The 18,762-nt window shown below is 49.0% G+C and overlaps 1 protein-coding gene across 7 annotated transcripts in view; it reads left to right on the forward strand.

The window, feature by feature from the left end:
* The window catches only part of ARNT2 (aryl hydrocarbon receptor nuclear translocator 2), a 191,354-nt gene that overhangs the window by 15,164 nt on the left and 157,428 nt on the right, over positions 1–18,762 (forward strand). The window contains exon 1 of one of the 7 annotated variants that reach the window (XM_013989002.2): positions 17,829–18,424. The exons of the other annotated variants lie outside the window; for them this stretch is intronic. The gene's annotated coding sequence lies outside the window, so the exon portion shown is untranslated. Of the gene's footprint in view, positions 1–17,828; positions 18,425–18,762 lie in introns of those variants that run through there. 7 annotated transcript variants of the gene reach the window in all.

An 18,762-nucleotide genomic window follows, 5' to 3' on the forward strand; every position in this document is an offset into this window, starting at 1 on the left:
AATTTTCAACAAGCCGGTTGAAAATAATTGTAAGCCTAGAATTCTAAACTTTACAAGATTTGTCTTTTAAGAATGAGAGGAAGATAAAAACATTTCAAGAAAAACAAAAGAATGAGTTAGAGACTTCATCAAAGAAGCCTCTAAAGGATCTGCTTCTGGGAAGACCATTAAGTGACCCCACATGGAGGTTCTCAGGCACAAGGAAGAATGCTGAGCAAGGAAAGTAATGAGTACAGAATAAATATAAATATGCATTGACTGTACATAATAACAACATGTGCTTTATGGGGTGACCAGAGGTAGAGCTATGCCATTCATGATCACTAAACTCTAAGTGTGCAAAATAATATTTCTAGAGTAGTAACTAATGCATGTAGAGTATGTCACCTCCAAACTGGCAGAGCAGCAAAGAACAGATGGTGAATATAAGCCCCATCTCCAATAAAGCAGTAACAAAGGAGGGGAAAAGAAACAGAAAAAGTAGGACAGGAGTTCCCATCGTGGCGCAGTGGTTAACGAATCCGACTAGGAGCCATGAGGTTGCAAGTTTGATCCCTGCCCTTGCTCAGTGGGTTAACGATCCAGCGTTGCCGTGAGCTGTGGTGTAGGTTGCAGACTCAGCTCGGATCCTGTGTTGCTGTGGCTCTGGCGTAGGCCGGTGGCTACAGCTCCGATTCGACCCCTAGCCTGGGAACCTCCATATGCCGCGGGAGCAGCCCAAGAAATGACAAAAAGACAAAAAAAAAAAAAAAAAAAAAAAAAAAGTGGGACAAATAGAAACCAAAAAAAAAAAAAAGTATAAATAAATCTGTACATATAAATGCTTCCAATAAATGGATCAGATTTTCTGTATTAGGAAACAAAGATTGTCAAACAATATTTAAATATATTTAGCTATATGTCTTTTACAAGGAACATAGTTAATATATGTAATACAGAGAAGTGGGAAACTTTCCATTGGGAAAGTTTATAGCTGCAACAGGAAATGTTTCTTCCTTCCTTCCTCTCTTCTTTTTTTTTTTTTTTTTTTTGCTTTTTTTAGGGCCACAACCATGGCATATGGAAGTGCCTAGGCTAGAGGTCCAATTGGAACTGTAGCTGCAAGCCTGTGCCACAGCTCTAGCAACGGGGGATCTGAGCTGTGTCTGTGATCTACACCACAGCTCATCACAGCAACTCTGGATCCTTAACCCACTGAGTGAGGCCAGGGATCAAACCTGCAGCCTCATGGATGCTAGTTGGGTTCGTTACTGCTGAGCCATGACAGGAACTCCTGTGAATGTTTTATTTCTTAAGAATGTAAATTTGTATACATTTCATTCCCTTTTGTATGTCCTAACATTTTCTATAAATTAAAATTTAAAGGAGTTCCTGTTGTGGCTCAACAGTAATGAATCCGACTAGTATCCATGAGGACACAGGTTCAATCCCTGGCCTTGCTCAGTGGGTTAAGGATCTGGTATTGCCATGAGCTGTGGTGTAGGTTGCAGATGTGGCTTGGATCTGGGATTGCTGTGGCTGTGGTGTAGACTGGCAGCTGAAGCTCCAACTCCTACCTAAGCTCTTAATAGATTTCCTAATGTTGAAATAACTGCATCTTCCTACATGAAAGGTACGTGGTAACACCGCATGGTTCTCCTAGTATTATTGTCGAAAGATCTGCTGGATTTGATTTGCTAAGATTTTATTTAGGGCTTTTCCATTCATATTAATGAGTATGATTTTTCTGCAAACAGAGAATTTGTAGTATAGTCAGGGAAGCATTGTGCTTGTCAAATAATCCATCATGTATACACATAACAAATATTTATTGTGTGTGTGAGAGAGATGAAGACGAAGGAGGAAGTGGAGGGGGAAAAAAGGTAGGGGAGGAAGGGGAGGAGACGCGCAGAAAATAAAATCACAAAATATTTGTCAGGATTCTTTCATTCTCCAAAGACAGACAGCCCAGTTCAGTGTAGCTTAAACAAACCATACAGGAATTGTTCATAAAATTAGGATAACCAGGTGGGCATTTGGCTTCAGGTAAGTAAAGATCTACAGATGCTAGCTTTGTACCTGTGGCGTTGTGAATCTTCCCTTCGGTCCTTTGGTCCTTGAGCCCTTCCCCCTGGTCCTGGCTTTCATCTCAGGCAGGCTCCCTCCCCCAAGTGGTGGTCCAGTGACATGTCTCATCCGTGGAACCCCGGCACAAGTCAGAGGATATCTCTGAGCCAGTGTCTGTCGCCAGGGCATGCACTGCTCTGACTGAGCCGCTCTGGGCATGGTCCCACTTACCTGAGCCCCATGGACTGTGTGTGGGAGACGGGACGTGTCTCAAATAATGTTCTTGGCACTGTCACCAAAGAAAGGGACGGGACAGCCAGTACAGCAGATGAGTATCCCTGGATGGTCAGGTGCTTTTGTGTGTCCCAGGTTTTGGTTGTGTCATTTGGCTTGCACACCACTCCCTCGAAGTTCGATTTTGTATCACCTTGCTCCCATTTTTATTGAGGAGATGTTGAGAAGTTTGCCCACCCGGGCAGGACGATTGAGGGGTAAAGTCAGTTTGAGTTGAGGGCTCCTCTCTCTTGGGGGAGGGAGGGCTGCTTCTCCAGGACAGCCTGTGCCGCTTCTTTCAAAGCACCCCCATGGGGCAGCCAGGGAGGCATCATTGTCAGTGTCCACTTGGCTTTACTCTGGCATTCTCTTAGCTAATAATCAGGGAAACTCTACCAGAGTGATTGTGCCCTTACTGCATCACTGTCACCTAGAGCATTTTCTTTTCAGTCATCTGAGTCATAATTTTTCTTTGTTTTTTTTGTTGTTGTTGCTCTTTGTTTTTTGGTTTTTGTCTTTTTGCCTTTTCTAGGGCTGCTCCCTCGGCATATGGAGGTTTCCAGGCTAGGGGTCGAATCGGAGCTGTAGCCGCCAGCCTAGGCCAGAGCCACAGTAACATGGGATCCAAGCCGAGTCTGCGACCTACACCACAGCTCACGGCAACACCTGATCCTTAACCCACTGAGCAAGGCCAGGGATCGAACCCTCAATCTCATGGTTCCTAGTCGGATTCGTTAACCACTGCGCCACAACGGGAACTCCATTCTTTGGTTTTGACAAAACAGCCTTTACTGTTTTCCTCCCAAACAGCCCCCCCCCCAAAAAAAGCCAGTAGAGAATGGATTTCTATTTTGTCTTGCAAACCCAGGCTTCCAGGTGCAACTGAAACCCAGAATCCTTCCTTCAAAGGTGTAAAAGTGGGGCCCTCTCTATCTATGGTTGCTTCCAAGACTCTGACATGAATTTTGTAAACTTCCTCATGAAAAAATAAATCTTATGTTGTCACACAAAGTGCTGAAATGGAAGCATCCTGTAAGATAGACGACAAGTGAGTTGTTTAAATTAAAAACAAATCATGAAGCTATTTTTGCAAGGTAACTTGGGATGTCAGGCCATATCCAACCTCTCTGTTCCAGGTCTGGGCAGGTTGACTTTTTGGCTTTGCAGTATGAACAGTCTGCTCCAAGTAGCCTTTTTCTGTCGAGATGAACATAAATGAGATGATCAAGGTGAGGGCAAACAGGGGACTCCGGTGTCTTTAAATAGCTCGAGGCAAGCATGCCCTCCCCAGGAGCCTGAAGTGCCATGTAATCTTTGACTTCTTAACTGTATAGCAGACGTCCTGTTTTTGCCACCGTGGCTCTCTAGCTGTTTTAAAATTTAAAATCCGAATGGGCATGTTTCCGTTCCACTCTCTTTGATGAAGACGGTGTTTCACTAGCGTTTCCACAGGCTGCTCTCTGAGGGTCATGATCTGCGTCCGCTCCCTGTTTCAGGGTCCCGAGTCTGTCCACAAGGCTCGATTGAATTCAGTACTCCTTAGAACTGGAGATTTAAAAAAGAAAAGTATAGCATTTGTTTGGTGTATGGGTTAAAGAGGAACGATGGAAATGTGATTGATTGCCTAGCTCCTTCTGTGGCTGGGGAGGAAGATTTTTGAGGTCTGTGTTTCTTCTCAAGCTAAATATGGTTTATATTTATTTATTTAGTCTTTTTAGGGCCACACCCGCAGCATGTTCCCAGGCTAGGGGTCAAATTGGAGCTGTAGCCACTGGCCTGTGCCACAGCCACAGCCGCAGATCCGAGCTGAGTCTGCAACCTACACCACAGCTGATGGCAGCATCAGATCCTTAACCCACTGAGCAAGGCCAGGGGTCGAATTCGCATCCTCATGGATGCTAGTCAGATTCGTTTCCACTGAGCCACGACGGGAACTCCTGAATATGGTTTATTTACAGCTCCTCACCTGTACCTTGGTCAGGCTGATGCCCGCATTTTCTACTCTGAACAGAGCTGGACAAATAGAGTTGGACTTTAGGATGTCATCATAACAGGATGCATAGAACCCCGCAATCACAGGAGCCCTAGGCTGCCACCAGAATTCACTTCCTCTTGACCTTCTTTCCATGGAAGCCAAACCCAGCTTCTTCAGGGGCCCTTTCTTTCCAGGCTACTACCTAGGAGGGGGCAGGGCCAAAGGAAGGGAGGGCTTGCTTCACTCGGGTGTGATCGTCAGTCATTGGGTGGCTTCCTCTTGGTGTCCACAAAGAGGAAAAGGGCGTCACTACTCTTCACCTGGTTAAATTATCTTAGTTTGGAACACGTTTCACAAACAAAGGACTTTCTTTTGGACTAGGTGCTCTCGGCCCACTGTATTAGTTGGCTTAGGGTGCCTTAACAAAATAGACCACATGGCTTCAACAGCAGACATTGATTTTCTCACAGTTTAGAGGCTGGAAAGTCCAAGATCAAGGTGCCAGCCCTTTGGGTTCTTGATGAGAGCTCACTTTCTGGCTTGTTGAGGGCCACCTTCTTGCCATGTCCTCACATGGTGGAGAGAAGGGGGACACAAGCTCGCTGGTGTCTCTTCTCCTAAGGGCACCCATCCCATCATGAGGCCTTTCCCTCAGCATCTCCCCTAAACCTAATCACCTCCCAAAGTCCAGTTTCCAAATACTCTCACATTTGGGTTTTTGGGCTTCGATGTATGACTTTGGACAGGGCACCATTCCATCCACAGCACGAGCACAACATTACTTTTTTAAAAAATAATTTTTATTTTTTCCATCATAGTTAAAGTGTTCTGTCAGTTTTTTTCGGTGCAGCAAAGCGACCCAGTCGTATATATACACATTCTTTTCCTCACATTATCCTCCATCATGTTCCATCACAAGTGACTGAATTTAGTTCCCTGTGCTAGACAGCAGGATCTCATTGCCTATCCACTCCAAAGGCAATAGTTTGCATCTATTAACCCCACTCAGTTTTGAGTTCACGGGCCGGGCCTGATATGCTGCCTGATACATGATGCGGGCCTAGAAAACCTTAGCGGAAGGGAAGCAGGGGAGTTTTGAGTCTCAAGATGGAGAACAAGTGAGGGTCTGCTGGGAGAGAATGGAAGTTATCTTACCAGATGGTTTGGGAAGGAAAAACTGAGTTCAGGGTTAGCTTATAGAGGTTGAGGTTAACTGGGAAACCTCTGAGCCACACATGCATGCCAAGTAGTTGAAGGTCATATGGTCATCCCTCTTAGCAAGGTAAGGTCATTTGTCTCAACCCTGTAGTCACAGCAGGGATCCCTGTGATAAAGCCGAGGCCTGGCCAGGGGCTTGCTTGGTCCACTCTTGGTGACTTATTCCTTTGTAAGGCATTTAGGCAGACCCGTCCCAGCTTTTGGAAAGTTCTCTGCTACTGCTCAGTTCTACTATAATTCCTCCTTATTCCTCAATCTGTTATCTGGGAATGACAGTCACAGCTATAGCTTCCCTTCCTCCTGCCTGTCCCACCCCAGCCTTGCCTCCTACCGTCTCTCCAGCGTTTGGTGTGAGGTCACCCACCCTCACCAGCTGGCCCTCGCCATGCTGAGGGGTAGTCTCTGTTTGCCTGGGGTTAGGACAGCGACTTAAACACCACTGGTAGGTGCATAACAAAAACTGGGCTTGTCGAAGGACCAAGTGGAATATTCAGTGTCAGCCAGAGGCCCAAGATTCAGGCTTTTCCTCCAGCCCTGCAGGTGGCAGTGCCATGAAGTCATTCATCCTGCCCGCGTCCACGTATGGACTCCACGGGCACCAGGGGAACTGCTGAGCAGCGTGATCCGTACGCACCTGTGCGTTGCCATTTTGACCCATTACTGTTTCTTGGACCTTAACCCATGAGGCATGAGTACAAGGGATGCATCGTTACGGATGGGGGGTCAGAGCGGCTCCCCCAGCTCCACAGGGGAGCAGCGAAGGCTGCCCTTCTGTGTCCTACGGCGACAAATGGGGAAGTGACACTGAGGGAGGGTCAGGGTCACACGGGGGAGGAACTGACGGAGCTGAGACCATAAGCGTTGTGTTCCATCCCTGACACGTGCCTTCGCCAAGCAGATTCTTTAGTTTAATGGGAGCGAGTTCTGTTCTCCTCCGGAAAGAGATGAAAGGATTCTGAGGAAGCAGAGAACCACTGTTGGTTCAGAGAAAACATCATCCCTTTAATATACATCCCCTCTCCGTCATCTGCTCACATCCACAGCTGGCCTCTGCGTCTAGAAATAGACAGAAATAATGTTGTGATGTGTAATGAGCCGAACCCTCACTATTTATTTGGCGCATACTTCATGCCAGGAAGTGGTTTGGAAAAGATGCAGGCTTTACTTGTCCCCAGAAGGTTCTTTCTTCTCAGAAGGCCTCTCCTGAATTCCAGACCTCCTCCGTGTAGCACAGAAAGCAGAGGAGATGAACTTGACTGACACCGCTTTGCAGAACAAAGAAAGGTGGTGGCCTAATACTGCTCAGCCTCTGTGCAACCAAGAAAGCCAGGCCCTTTCTCTGTGCCACCAGGGGTCATGACCACCTTTCTGTCCTAGGATGCAGCAGACACCCTGCCCAGCACCCCCTTTTCCCCGGCGCTGCCCCCCCTCAGAGTCACTTCCATAGGACAGCATTGTCCCTGAGAGGAGACAACAGGGCAGCAGGTGAGAGACCACCAGCCATCATCAGGCTCTTTCCACCCACTCAGAAGGCTTCTCGTGCTACTCAGGTCTCTACCCCAGCACGGGAGTCGCAGTTCCTAGTGCCACCATGGCTTCCTGGGCCTTCTGAGGTGATACCATAGCTGCGACTGGGCTTTCTGGGGTCGCCTTCTAAGATGAGTCAACAGGCCGTGTGACGCCCTGTGTGGTCCCGGCTTGAGACCTGTCCCAACTGAAATCTGTGTGGTCTCCCCACTTCCCAGGCCCAGCCAGCCCTTCTCCCCCCACCCCCGCCCCGTTCCCCAGCCGCCATGCCAGCCAGTTTCCTTCCGCACTTCAGATCTAAGGTAAAACCGCAAGAAAATGGAAAGATCAGCTATGCGTCATTTGTATGATCGAACCACTCACACCCATAGCAAAGCTCATGAGTCAGAAGCTTTCCCATTAGGAAGCTCCTTGGATGTGTTCCGTCTTGGGTACCCCCAGAGCCAGGAAGACAAGCCCAAAGGAGACAGAGCCCAGAGGGACCCTAGAGGCTGCCGTCCAGCCTTAAATATGACATGTACATAGCGTCAGCTCTGCTTCCTGGCTTCTTCATCCCCTCCTCCTATTGCCTCTGAAGGACTGGGATCTGCCTTATCCTTTAGGGATATTGGATGTGGCTTTGGGCTTTTTCTCTGCTCTGGTGGTCTCTTTTGCTTTAGGGACACAGAGAAATAATCAGAACTGGGAGTGTGGAAATGAAGGGCCATAATCTCACCTCCACCAGAAACTGGAAAGCAGTCAGGCAGCCTGTGTAGGCCCAGGGTTGGGGGAAGGGGGCACGGGTGTGCATCTCTTGTCTCTTTCTCTCTCTTTCTCTCTTTTTGTTTTTTTAACAATTTTAAAAACTGTTTACTTATTCTGTAAGAATGTACCCCTCGTCCAAAGTTAACTATGTTTAAAAAAATTTTGGCCAAAAAAATTTACAAAAACCCTTTCAGTTCAACTAATAAAAGTGGTATCAATAAAATATTCCACATCATTACGCCTGTCTTAAAAAGTTTAGATTCCAAAGTGTTCCTAAGGCACAGTGTTCTGGAAGACAAATGTGCGTCTGTCGGTGCTGCATGTTGTATGAAGCATCCGTGACAGACGCCTTCCTCCTGATGCTGCAGGGCTGTGAGTGTAGAGTCAGACATAGGCCCCTAGGGCGACACTGTACCAGCTGCTAGAACTTGGGCTGCTCCTCTGGATCTAAGGCCCAGCAACAAGCCATCACCGCAAATAGTTCATCAGTACAGTTGATTGGCTGGGCGGTTCGGTCACCGTCTTTCAGGTATGCGGCCATCTCAAAGGGGTCGATGTCCACGTAGGGTGTTTGACCTAGTGCATCTCTGTCTGGTCAGCTCATCTGTGAGCTCAGTCTACCCTGCTCGGTGTGAGCCCTGCCCTGGGTAGTGCTGTATGGGCATGAATCTCACCTTCTGCAGCCCTAGACCATGTCCTAGGGGAGTGTCCCGCCAGCCGGCACTCTGCCCATCTTCATTCATATCCATCACCAGTATCATGATCCCCCCCCACCCCACTCTGCATGGGGCAGTGGGCAGCAGTCAGGGGAACCGGCACAGGGGGATTTTCCTGAGGAAAAGCCACCTGTCACCACCATCCCATCCCCCCCAAATAAAGGCAACAAAAAAAACAGAACCTGAACCTTGAATCGTCCCTGCCAAGTCAGCAGCACAAGCCCTGTGATTAGCTGGTCCTCGGTCTGCCCTGCACGGTCTCCTCCCAGAGGCCCTGGCTCTCTTCGGAGCAGGTGAGTTGCAGGAACGACAGCCCTGTGACAGGGGTTGAGTGGAGCGTCTATGTCGTTCCCGCCCATGTCTTGGTCATGAGAGGACCAGATCTGGCCCCACCTCCTCATCTCCAGGACAGGAGATGCCTCATCTCTGAGGCGCTTCTCCCACCAGCTGCTTCCCTCTGAAAGCCCCTCGCCCGCTTCTTTCCCAGGTAACCCTGAGGCTTCATTCTGGATCCTGAAAGCGGCATGGAGGGCACTCTGCCTGCACTGAGCTTGCCCTGGTCTCCGAGGCCAGCTGTTCTAAGCCCCCTCCCAGAACCCCGTTAGAGGCACAGCCCCTTGCTGGGGGCCTGGGTGGGGACATGTGGAAGCAGCTTGACTGACTTTTCTTGCAGGCCAGGCCCAAATCCTCTCTGTCACTGCACTTTCTCTTGTACTCATGCTTGTGCATTGTCCCCCACAAGCCTCATGGCTGGGACACTCCCATTTCTTATCATAAGGCCCCCAGCTCTGCAGCCTGTCCAGGCATTTTCTCATGTCCCGAGGGCTTGTTCCTAGCCGCTTCTGCAGGTTTCTGCCACCTTCCTCATCTGCCTGCGCTGCTGTCGCAGTTCTTCCTGGCCCGCCAGCCCTCTGGTGCCGAGGGCAGGCTGTGTGTCCCCCATCCTTCTTGAATGATCCCCTGGAGATTGAAACTTTCTCTGTCCATGCTTGGGGGGCCTGCTGGGTGGGAACATCTGGCAGGAGGCCGAGCAGTAGAAGCTGGCTCTCTGAAGTGACCAGCCACCCCTAGATCTCTGCCTGGACAAGCCCAGGTGCAGCTGCCCCAGTCCCTTTCTCAGGTGGTCTGATGGAACTGACCACAGACCTCGTGAGAGTTTGACTTGGTCGAGATCCTAACTCCTGGGAGCTCAGCATCGCAAAGCTATTGGGGTTCTTCTCAATAGGTAAACCTGCGACGTCTTTCCCATCTAACTGCTGCTCTTGTAGGGTGTGGAAATACAAGCTCACAGCTGTTCACCTCTGTCTCTGGGGGCACAGCAGGAGGGCCATGCCTTGCCCTCCAGTCAGCTAAATTGAGATAGAAGATTCCTCAGCTTCTCCTGGGCCCTTCTCAGGCAGAATATTTAGGCCTATCTGCTTAGACCAGAGCTTGCAAATAATGGCTGATAGACCCCATCTGGCTTGCCTCCTATTTTTCTGTGGCCCACAAGCTAAGAACGTTTTAGGGGTTTTCTTTGCATTTTTTTTTTTACGGCTGCACCTGCGACATAGGGACGTTCCTAGGCTAGGGATCTAATTGGAGCTGCAGCCGCCAGCCTACGCCACAGCCACAGCAATGCCAGATCCTTAATCCACTGAGCGAGGCCAAGGTTCAAACCTGCATCCTCATGGATGCTAGTCGGGTTCATTACCACTGAGCAATGATGGGAACTCCCTAGAATGATTTTTACGTTTTTAAGTGGTTGGGTGAAAACATCCACAGAATATTTCAAGATGTGAAAATTATATGAAATTCAAATGTCAGTTGATAACTTGGCATACAGCCAAACCCACTCATTTCCATACCATCTATGGCTGTTTTGGGACCATAACCACAGAGACCAGGCGTTGCCACAGAAACCATGGCCTACAAAGCCAAAAATGGGTCCCATCACAGAAAAAGTGTGCCGGCCTCTGACCCGGATGGACCAGACTGGGGGCGACTTTCTGTGTGGGCCAGAGTCTCCGAGACACAAAGTGATGTTGCCATGAGCTCTGGGCGCTGGGGTCTTCATCTGTAGCTGGAGAGTGTGGTCCCCTGGTGACCGAGGGCCACTCCCAGGCTTTCTGTGGAACCGGGAAACCCCAGCAGCTGCCTCCAGGGGCTCACCCATTCCTCCCTTCAAATATCAGGGTCCCAGCAGAAATTGGACCACGGGGAACAAATCCCATTTGGTTTTTGGTACCAAAGAGCACAGGCAGAAGCGATGTGATCGTCCCTTTGAAAACAGATTTTAATGTGTTGCATATAAACATTGTTACCCTTTTGCATAGTTTGTATTTGTAGACTAACTCACTGTTTAAAACTGAACACAAAATGTATTTCTTGAATGACGGATGATTTACATTCATCAAGGAGTATATTCAACAAGCAAACCACTTTGTGTCATAAAACTTTTTCAAGGGAATTTTATATCTCTGGAAGGACACATGATTTCCTTAATTAGTTTTTTTGTGGGCCATGTTTCCATGTTTTTCTTCTCTTTTGAGAAAAGGCATTTTATAGAAAGAAGTGCAGCTAAGGAATCAGAAGGGTTTGTGTCTTTTTTGTTCGTGTTTGACAAGCTTTCCTGCACAAGAAGGGCTCGCCCTTGCCCCGTTGACAGTGTGACATGGGGCATCCATGGACTTGAGGCTGTGTAACAACATTCTTTTCTGTGTTCCCCTGTGGAAAGGTGACCTCACTGACATGAACCTCCAAGTGGAGCCAAGCAGTCACATGTGACCACACCTGAAAACCTGAAGCTGGAGGCAGAGTCCTCAGGGACAAAACCAGGGCAGAGAGACCTCAGAGAGTGTTTGGGTGATGGTGTGCATGGGTGTTCATCTGTGATTTTGCATCAGGGAGAAGCAGAGTGTTGGCAGGAATCAGAGATGACCAAGGGCTGAGAAGTGGACCCAGAAAGCAAGAGACAGAGGGAAGGGTCAGGAGGAAATTGACGCAGGGTGCGAGAGCCGGCAGGCTGGAGATGGAGCAGGGGGATGGAGGAAGGCAGGGTGGGGTGGGGGTGGAAGAGAGGGAGAAGGTGGGGTGGGAAGAATGTTCTGGAGCAGGACAGTGGAGGTGAGGAGGGGAAAACCAGGCGCTTAAGTTAGAAAGGTCAAAAGTGTTACCCTCGAGGGAGTTCCCGTCGTGGCGTAGTGGTTAACGAATCCGACTAGGAACCATGAGGTTGCGGGTTCGCTCCCTGGCCTCACTCAGAGGGTTAAGGATCCGGCATTGTCATGAGCTGTGGTGTAGGTTGCAGACACAGCTCAGATCTGGCATTGCTGTGACTGTGGTATATGCCAGCAGCTCTAGCTGCAATTGGACCCCTAGCCTGGGAACCCCAGTATGCCACTGGGTGTAGCCCTAAAAAGACAAAAAAAAAAAAAAAAAAAAAAAAAAGGTGTTACCCTCTTGGAGGTTTTTCCATGGCTTTTTCTTAAGTCCTGGGTGCAAGGTGGGAACATCCAAGACCAAGGCCACCTTCTCATTTATTCTTTCCGAGTCCTGCTCCTGTGAGGCCGCACTTGGATCCCACTTCCAGGTGAGCGACTGGGACCCCTGGAGTTTGCACCCGCATTCATGGTCATCAGGGAGCCACATGTCCCTTGATGTCTACAGCAGGTGACCAGCACTGGTCCTCCTGGCCCTCTGTGGCCTCCCTCCTTTTGCCTCCCGGCCATTTGTCTGCGATGCCCCCCCTGCCTCCCCGGCTCCCAGCTCTCCCTCTGGGGTTCCCTCCTTCTCTGGGCTAGAAAGTCCAGCAATCCAGAAAACTTGCTCCTTTATACATTGGCTTCCACTGTTCAGGAGCCCTCAGGGTCTAGGCTTCAGGGCACAGGAGCCCCGACAAGAGCCACTATCTGCCTCTTGCTTCAGAGGTGGCAGAACCCAGTGCTGCTGAGCCGAGGCCATTCAGTGCTTTGAACGGACCTCCCTTCACGGCGGGATCCCCGTCCTCTCTTCCTCCTCTTCCCATGGGCTCCCTTTCCCTCCTGGTGCAAACAGCAGCATCTCCTGTGCACCTCTGACCACATTCATCCCAGGCAGTCTCGGGTCAGCTTTCTCCCCTGTCTCCCTCCACATGCAGCAGGCAGTCAGAAGGATACTCTATCCAAGGCCATTACTAGGTTGGACGTGGTGGAGGGTAGACTCCATAGATAGTTTCCAAACTGCCATTGGCCACTTGGTGCTGATTTTGCACCTGAATAATTGAGACCCTCTTATGTGCCCCTTTGGGCCGCCTTCAGAGTAAAATTAATTCATCTGCCCATTCATTCATTCATTCATGTGAAAAGTATGTGTTGAGTGCCCAGGGCATTCCACTATGATGCCCTGCAGACGCGAGCAGCAGCGGGCACGCGCTCTCCATCCTCTGTATGGGAAACCTCCACTCACTTCACCCAGTCACCCCCTCCTTCTTTCTGTCTCCTTGCCCAACTCTCATCATTGTAGAGCTCCCCCCTCCCATCTTTACTGAGGACATGGGTGTGGGGCTTCATCCCGCCTGGGTGAGCCAGCCATGGGTCAAGTCCCAACTTCTCACCAGACAGGCACCCTGTTTCTTGCTGGCTTTCAGGCCAGAGGTGGTGTCTTTGTTCAGACAGCTGTAACAAGAAGACCCCAGGCTGTTGGCTTATACCACAAATGTTTATTTCTCACAGTTCTGGAGGCTGAGAAGTCCGCAATCAAGGCGCTGGCAGGTTTGGTGTTTGGTGAGAGTCCTCTTCCTGGTTGGCAGATGCAACCAGGACACCCTCTTGCTGTGTCCTCACGTGGCCAGGAGCAGAGGGACAGGGAGAGGAAGCATGCCTGTCTCTACTGAAAAAGCCCTCCTATCACAAGGGCTCCATCCTTGTGACTTAATCACATCCCAAAGGCCCCACCTCCAAATACCATTCCTTTAGGGGTTAGGATTTCCACATATGAATTTGAGGAGGACACAAATATATGGTCTGCAACAAGTGGGTAAAGCCCTCTTGCTCAGGAGAGCAGTTGGGATCTGAGCGTTCACCAGGGCTTCCAGGAGCCCCGTCCTAAGGGACCCAGTTCATCTCGAACAGGGCAACAAGGAAAACATGACAGTCATGAAAGGAGGTCATGATTGCATGAGAAAAATGAGTAGACTCTGCTCCCTGCCCTCAGGGAATAGAGACCTGTATTCCGCTAATAGCAGATTGTAACCACGTGGTCTTGCTTCCACCATGTCTCCCCGAGGGTCTCTGTCACAGTGCCACCCCCTTAGCGCTTGAGTGAAATGTACCAGAAGTCTTGGTTGCCCAGTGGTTCAGAGAGTCTAAATTAGGCAGTGGTATTCCCAGGTGACCCACATCCACCAGATTTTTAACCATCCAGTGTCCTGGTGGGGTTGTGTTTGCTTTTCATGGCATGTGGATCCTGGTATCAAAGATGGTAGCTTGCCCTTCTCCCTGGGGCTGGGCCAGCGGTCCTGCAAGTAGACCACATGCTATCTGCCCACCGTTGTGTGCTGTCTGATTTAATCCTTGTCCCACTCTCCCGTCAGAGGTGTCCTTGTTTGGATGACACTGATAAGGCCACAGTGTGTCTGAGATTCCAGCCTGACTCGCTTTGTCTGTTGCTTATTGGTTCAGCAGTGTTCACCCCAAACGCTCTCATTTACCACCCCCAGAGCCTCTGGGCCCTTCCGGCTGATCGCTGTCCAGGTTTGGGTTTGCCGACACCGGTAGCTCTCTGAACTTACCTGTGTGTCCCTTTTCACAGAGCCACCTGTCTTTGGTCTGCTGGTCCTCCTTTCCTCACCTTAGTGGCTCCATCTTTCCTTCTCTCTATTCAGAGCTCAGCATTGTGCCTGGCACCTAGTAAGTGCTGGGTAAGTGTGGGGTCATGTCTGAGAGGAGGGCACGGCCAAGAGCAGTTCAGGACCAAGTCAGATTTCTGAATAATACTGAGCAGATGAACTGGTCCCCTCCCTGCAGGGAAGTGGGCTTGCCTTCTCCCCTCCAGTCCCCTTCCCCTCCCCCAGGGTAGACTTGCTTAGCTCTGGGTGGCTGCACGACTCTGAGCCCTTTGTTCTGAGCTCCCAAGCAACCTGCTCACAGGGTCCAGTATCTTGTGTCTGGTCTCTTACTTTCAATTCCACCACTTGCATTGTATTCCTGATCATAAGAGTCTTCTATCCTGAGTTTTAATAGCTTAGCTACGTAGAAAATGGTGGAGTTCCAGTTAAGGATCTGGCATTGTCTCTGTGGTGTCGAGGGTTCGAACCTCAGCCCAGCACAGTGGCTGCCGCTGCTATGGTGTAGGTCACAGCTGTGATTTGGGTTCTACCCCTGGCTGGGTAAGTTCCATATGCCATGGGAGTGGTCTGAAAAAAAGTAAAATTAAAAAAAAAAAAGAAAATGGTAAGTGGGAAATAAAAATCACAGGTCGCCTTACCATTCAGGTATTAGCTTTGTCCCCTTTTTAGTGTCTTTACCTCAAGACACACACAGAGTCTGTCTCTGCGGTATGTATGTATGTGCATTGAATTAAATCAGGCGGCCCTGGTGCTGGATGTCTGGCCGTCAATATTTGGCTGTGATTGAGGCTGGAGCTGAATGTCACCATCGCTAAATGGAAATTGGACCTTTTAACAAAAGTAGGTCTTATGACTATTCTATTATTATTTATTAGTAGTGGTCACATGGTGCAAGTTTGACATCGAGGTCAGAAAGAAGCATACCTGGGCTCCGTCCGCTGCTGATGTGCTCCTGTGTTCGTTGTGCTGCAGCCGGAGATATTAAATAGATGTTTGTTTGCAGTTGAGCTTGGTGGAAGAGCAAGAGATATTGGGGGGACCTTGTCTTTCCCTGGCATTTTCTTCTCATCTTTTTTCTCAACTGCATTTACGTCATTGATGATTTACTATAAATCATCTCGATGTTCTTGATTTTGAAGGTTTTCTCCTTTGTGCATTTTTGAGGTAGCAAAGTTGACAGAGTTGGCTCTTAGTTCATCCTTGTACAGATATGAACATCTCCAAATAAGAATTTTTCTTGAAAGTTACATGGCCTAAACAAGTAGATTTTAAAAATATAAAATCCTGGTAATTGTTTATTGCTACAAAGACCAGGACCTATACCAAAAAACTCCACAAAGATATTAATTCCAACATATTCAGCATATTCTAAGAATCTCTTTTATGCTGCTTTGTATTCTTATTATGGCTCTATGGACATCTTGGCTCAAAAACAATATAATGGTCTTTCTAAAGGCAGCAAGCTCATGCGTTGACCCTTAATATTTGCATTATTTCCCCTTCCTTTTGAGTATTTGAAAATTCTTAATAATCGGTTTTGCACATAAAAGTCATAGCTCACCATATGGCAGTGAATTATCACACATTATACTCCTACAGTGATGTATTTCCTAACCATCTGAATGAGAGAATTGAGACATTTATCTTACATCCAAGGAGATGGTCAACATTAGCTCATCTAGAGTGCCTGTTTATATCTGAATGAATATTTGAACTTAAATAATAATGTGGCCCTTCTCATCTGTAGTATTGATGATCTAATATAGATGTAGAGACAAGGGTGACCTGTGTGATCACAGGGTCATTGATTACCCACATGTTCGCGGATGCCAGCCACGAGCCTGAGACAGATATTCCACCACTTGTCCTTTCAAAGGTCAAGGCATTCATTCAGAAGCCAAGACAAATGGTAGGGCAGGTATTGTGGCTGAAGCGGCATTTTGATGGATCCCTGACAAATAGGTTTGCCTATAAGATTTTGGATCCTGCTCTACTAATGTGTCCTTAGCATTTTCCGGTAACATTATTCTTTGGCGTTGTGATATTAAATGGCTGAGTGATCTTTGTCTGTGTGGGTATTCCATAATTTATTAGCTTTTCGCTTTATGTCAGACATTTTTCATGCATTTGGTTTCTGTTCAACTTCAAATAGTGTTTGGACAGTTAACACGCATCTGAGTGATTCATTTTTTCCCTCACCCTCCATATCCTTGGCCACCACGCCAAGGCCTCGGCAATAATCAAGAACCGGCCTCTCCCGTTTTATACAGGAAGGTCTCTCACACGTATTTGAAGAGAGTTTCTTTTTGCCTCCTGCCTCAAGGACTGTCCTTCAAGCAGACAAGTCTGGCTGTCTGGCAGGTTCCCCTCAGTGTAGTGTTTGAACTCTTCCCATCCCATGACCCTTCTTTCTTGTACGTCCCAATGTGGGGAGTCAGAGCTTTGAGCCCACCTCAGGATCTCCCACCGCCAGCCCATTACTCTGCATTTTCTTTTGGAGCTTTTTTTCTTTTTCTTTTTTTTTAGAGCCGCACCTGCGGCATATGGAAGCTCCCAGGCTAGGGGTCGAATCAGAGCTGTAGCTGCCAGCCTACACCACAGCCGCAGCAACGTGGGATCCAAGCCATGTCTGGGACATACACCATAACTCATGAGAACGCCGGGTCCTTGACATACTGAGCAAGGCCAGGGATTGAACCTGCATCCTCGTGGATACTAGTCGGATACCCTGCACTTTCTCTTTGAGGTCTGTCCTGCAGCAATGAGCTTCTGATGCTGAAGACTCGGGCCTCCGAGGGCCACACCCTGGGCCTCTAGACCCCTCTTGGGGGCAGCCTGTCTGCTGATGGACGGCAAGCCTTCAACCCCGGTGTTCTGGCCTGCCTTCTGCCTGAATGATGAGACCCACCGTCCGCTGATGGTCTGCGGCTATTGCGTTTGACTCAAGCCTAAGACAAGTCGTGGGTAGAGCCCCCACTGTGGTTAGATATGTGGGTTCTTGTTTGTTATCTCACCGAGGGGGCCCAGGCCACGTGTGGAGTTCACTCTTACTGTCTCCTTCAGAATCATAGCCTCGACAGTAGCCTCCATACCTTTCTTCCTCTGGAATTACCGGTTGCCCATCTTCTTCCCGGTCTGTAGGTTTTTCCCTTTTCATAAAGTTCCACGCAGGGCTGCAGGGACATCAGCCATCAGGGTGGGCTTAGATACTAGTGGGCGTATGAGTGCTAACACCCTGGTGGGCTCTGGTGCCGTGTGTTCCAAAGGCCACAGCCCTGCCCACTCGGGCCAGGGAGCAGGGCTCTGCCCACGCCAGCATTGTTAGCCGAGGTGGGAGGGTGTCTTCCCAGGCTGCCTTGGGTCTGGCACTGGATCCCTGATGCCAAACCTGCCAGCCGGCTGGGAGTGGCTCAAACCCACAGCCAGGGCTCGGCGTCCAGGCAGGAGACACCAGAGGGTGGAGGCAGGACCTGGCCTCTGCCTCCTTTCCGGGGTCCAGTGGTCCTCTCCTCCCATGTGTCCCCGCTTCTGCCTGCTGCAGAGACCCCTGCCCAGCCTGCCTTTGGATGAGGGCTGCCAACCAGAGGCTGCACAGCTGGTTCAAGTCCAGCAAGGACCTGGAGTCAGAATCCCCCCGGCTCTCAGTCTCAGGAATTTTCTCTACATCGTGCTACAAACATCCCACCCTAAGGAGGGCCTTTGGGAGTCATGTGCTGGGGGCCTTCCTTCCGGAAGTGGAAGGGACCCTCCCTCATTTGCCCATCAGGAGGAGGCATCCTTTTGGATGGCTCCCTGAACTGTTTTGATAACAGCCTAGGGATTTCAAATGTGTGTTGTGGCTGCCCACGAAATCCAAGTCACCGATGTTTCAGAACCTAAGCAGTTAACATTAGAAATTTTGCTGCAAATAAATTGATCAGTATGCAAGACAGTTGTCACGGCTGAATCATGGTCCACAGTTAAGGTAAACAGATCTGTGATGACATTTTCTGAGCGGAATACAAATGCGGCTCATTTCCTCCCAGAGGTTTCTGACATTTCTTCTGCACGGATAACAGAGTCTCTCAAGAAGGTGCTGGTCACAAGGAAGAAAGATCTTTGTTTAATCCCTCTGAAAAGGTATGGCTGTGATATTTGATGTGCCTTCTGTGAAAAGAATTATTCTGAGAGATGAATAGTGAGGAGAGCGTTTTTCTTAGCTTAGCTACCTCCCCTCATTCCCTCCAAACCATGCAGAGAAGAGACCCTTTTGGGGGGTTTTTTTGGTTTTTTTTGTTTTTCTTTATTGGAATGGTTATTAATATTATGTTGTATCATGAAACTTTGCATGTCATTAAGATTTTTAGTGTGACGATGAAGAGATTTCTTTAGATTCCCATGAAACCTTGCCAGGGGTGGGGTGGACAAAACGGTGGTTTTGCATTTTCTCATGTTTTCTTCCTCTGTAAATGCTCTCA

This window comes from Sus scrofa, chromosome 7 (genome assembly GCF_000003025.6).
Source record: "Sus scrofa isolate TJ Tabasco breed Duroc chromosome 7, Sscrofa11.1, whole genome shotgun sequence".
NCBI lineage: Eukaryota > Metazoa > Chordata > Mammalia > Artiodactyla > Suidae > Sus > Sus scrofa.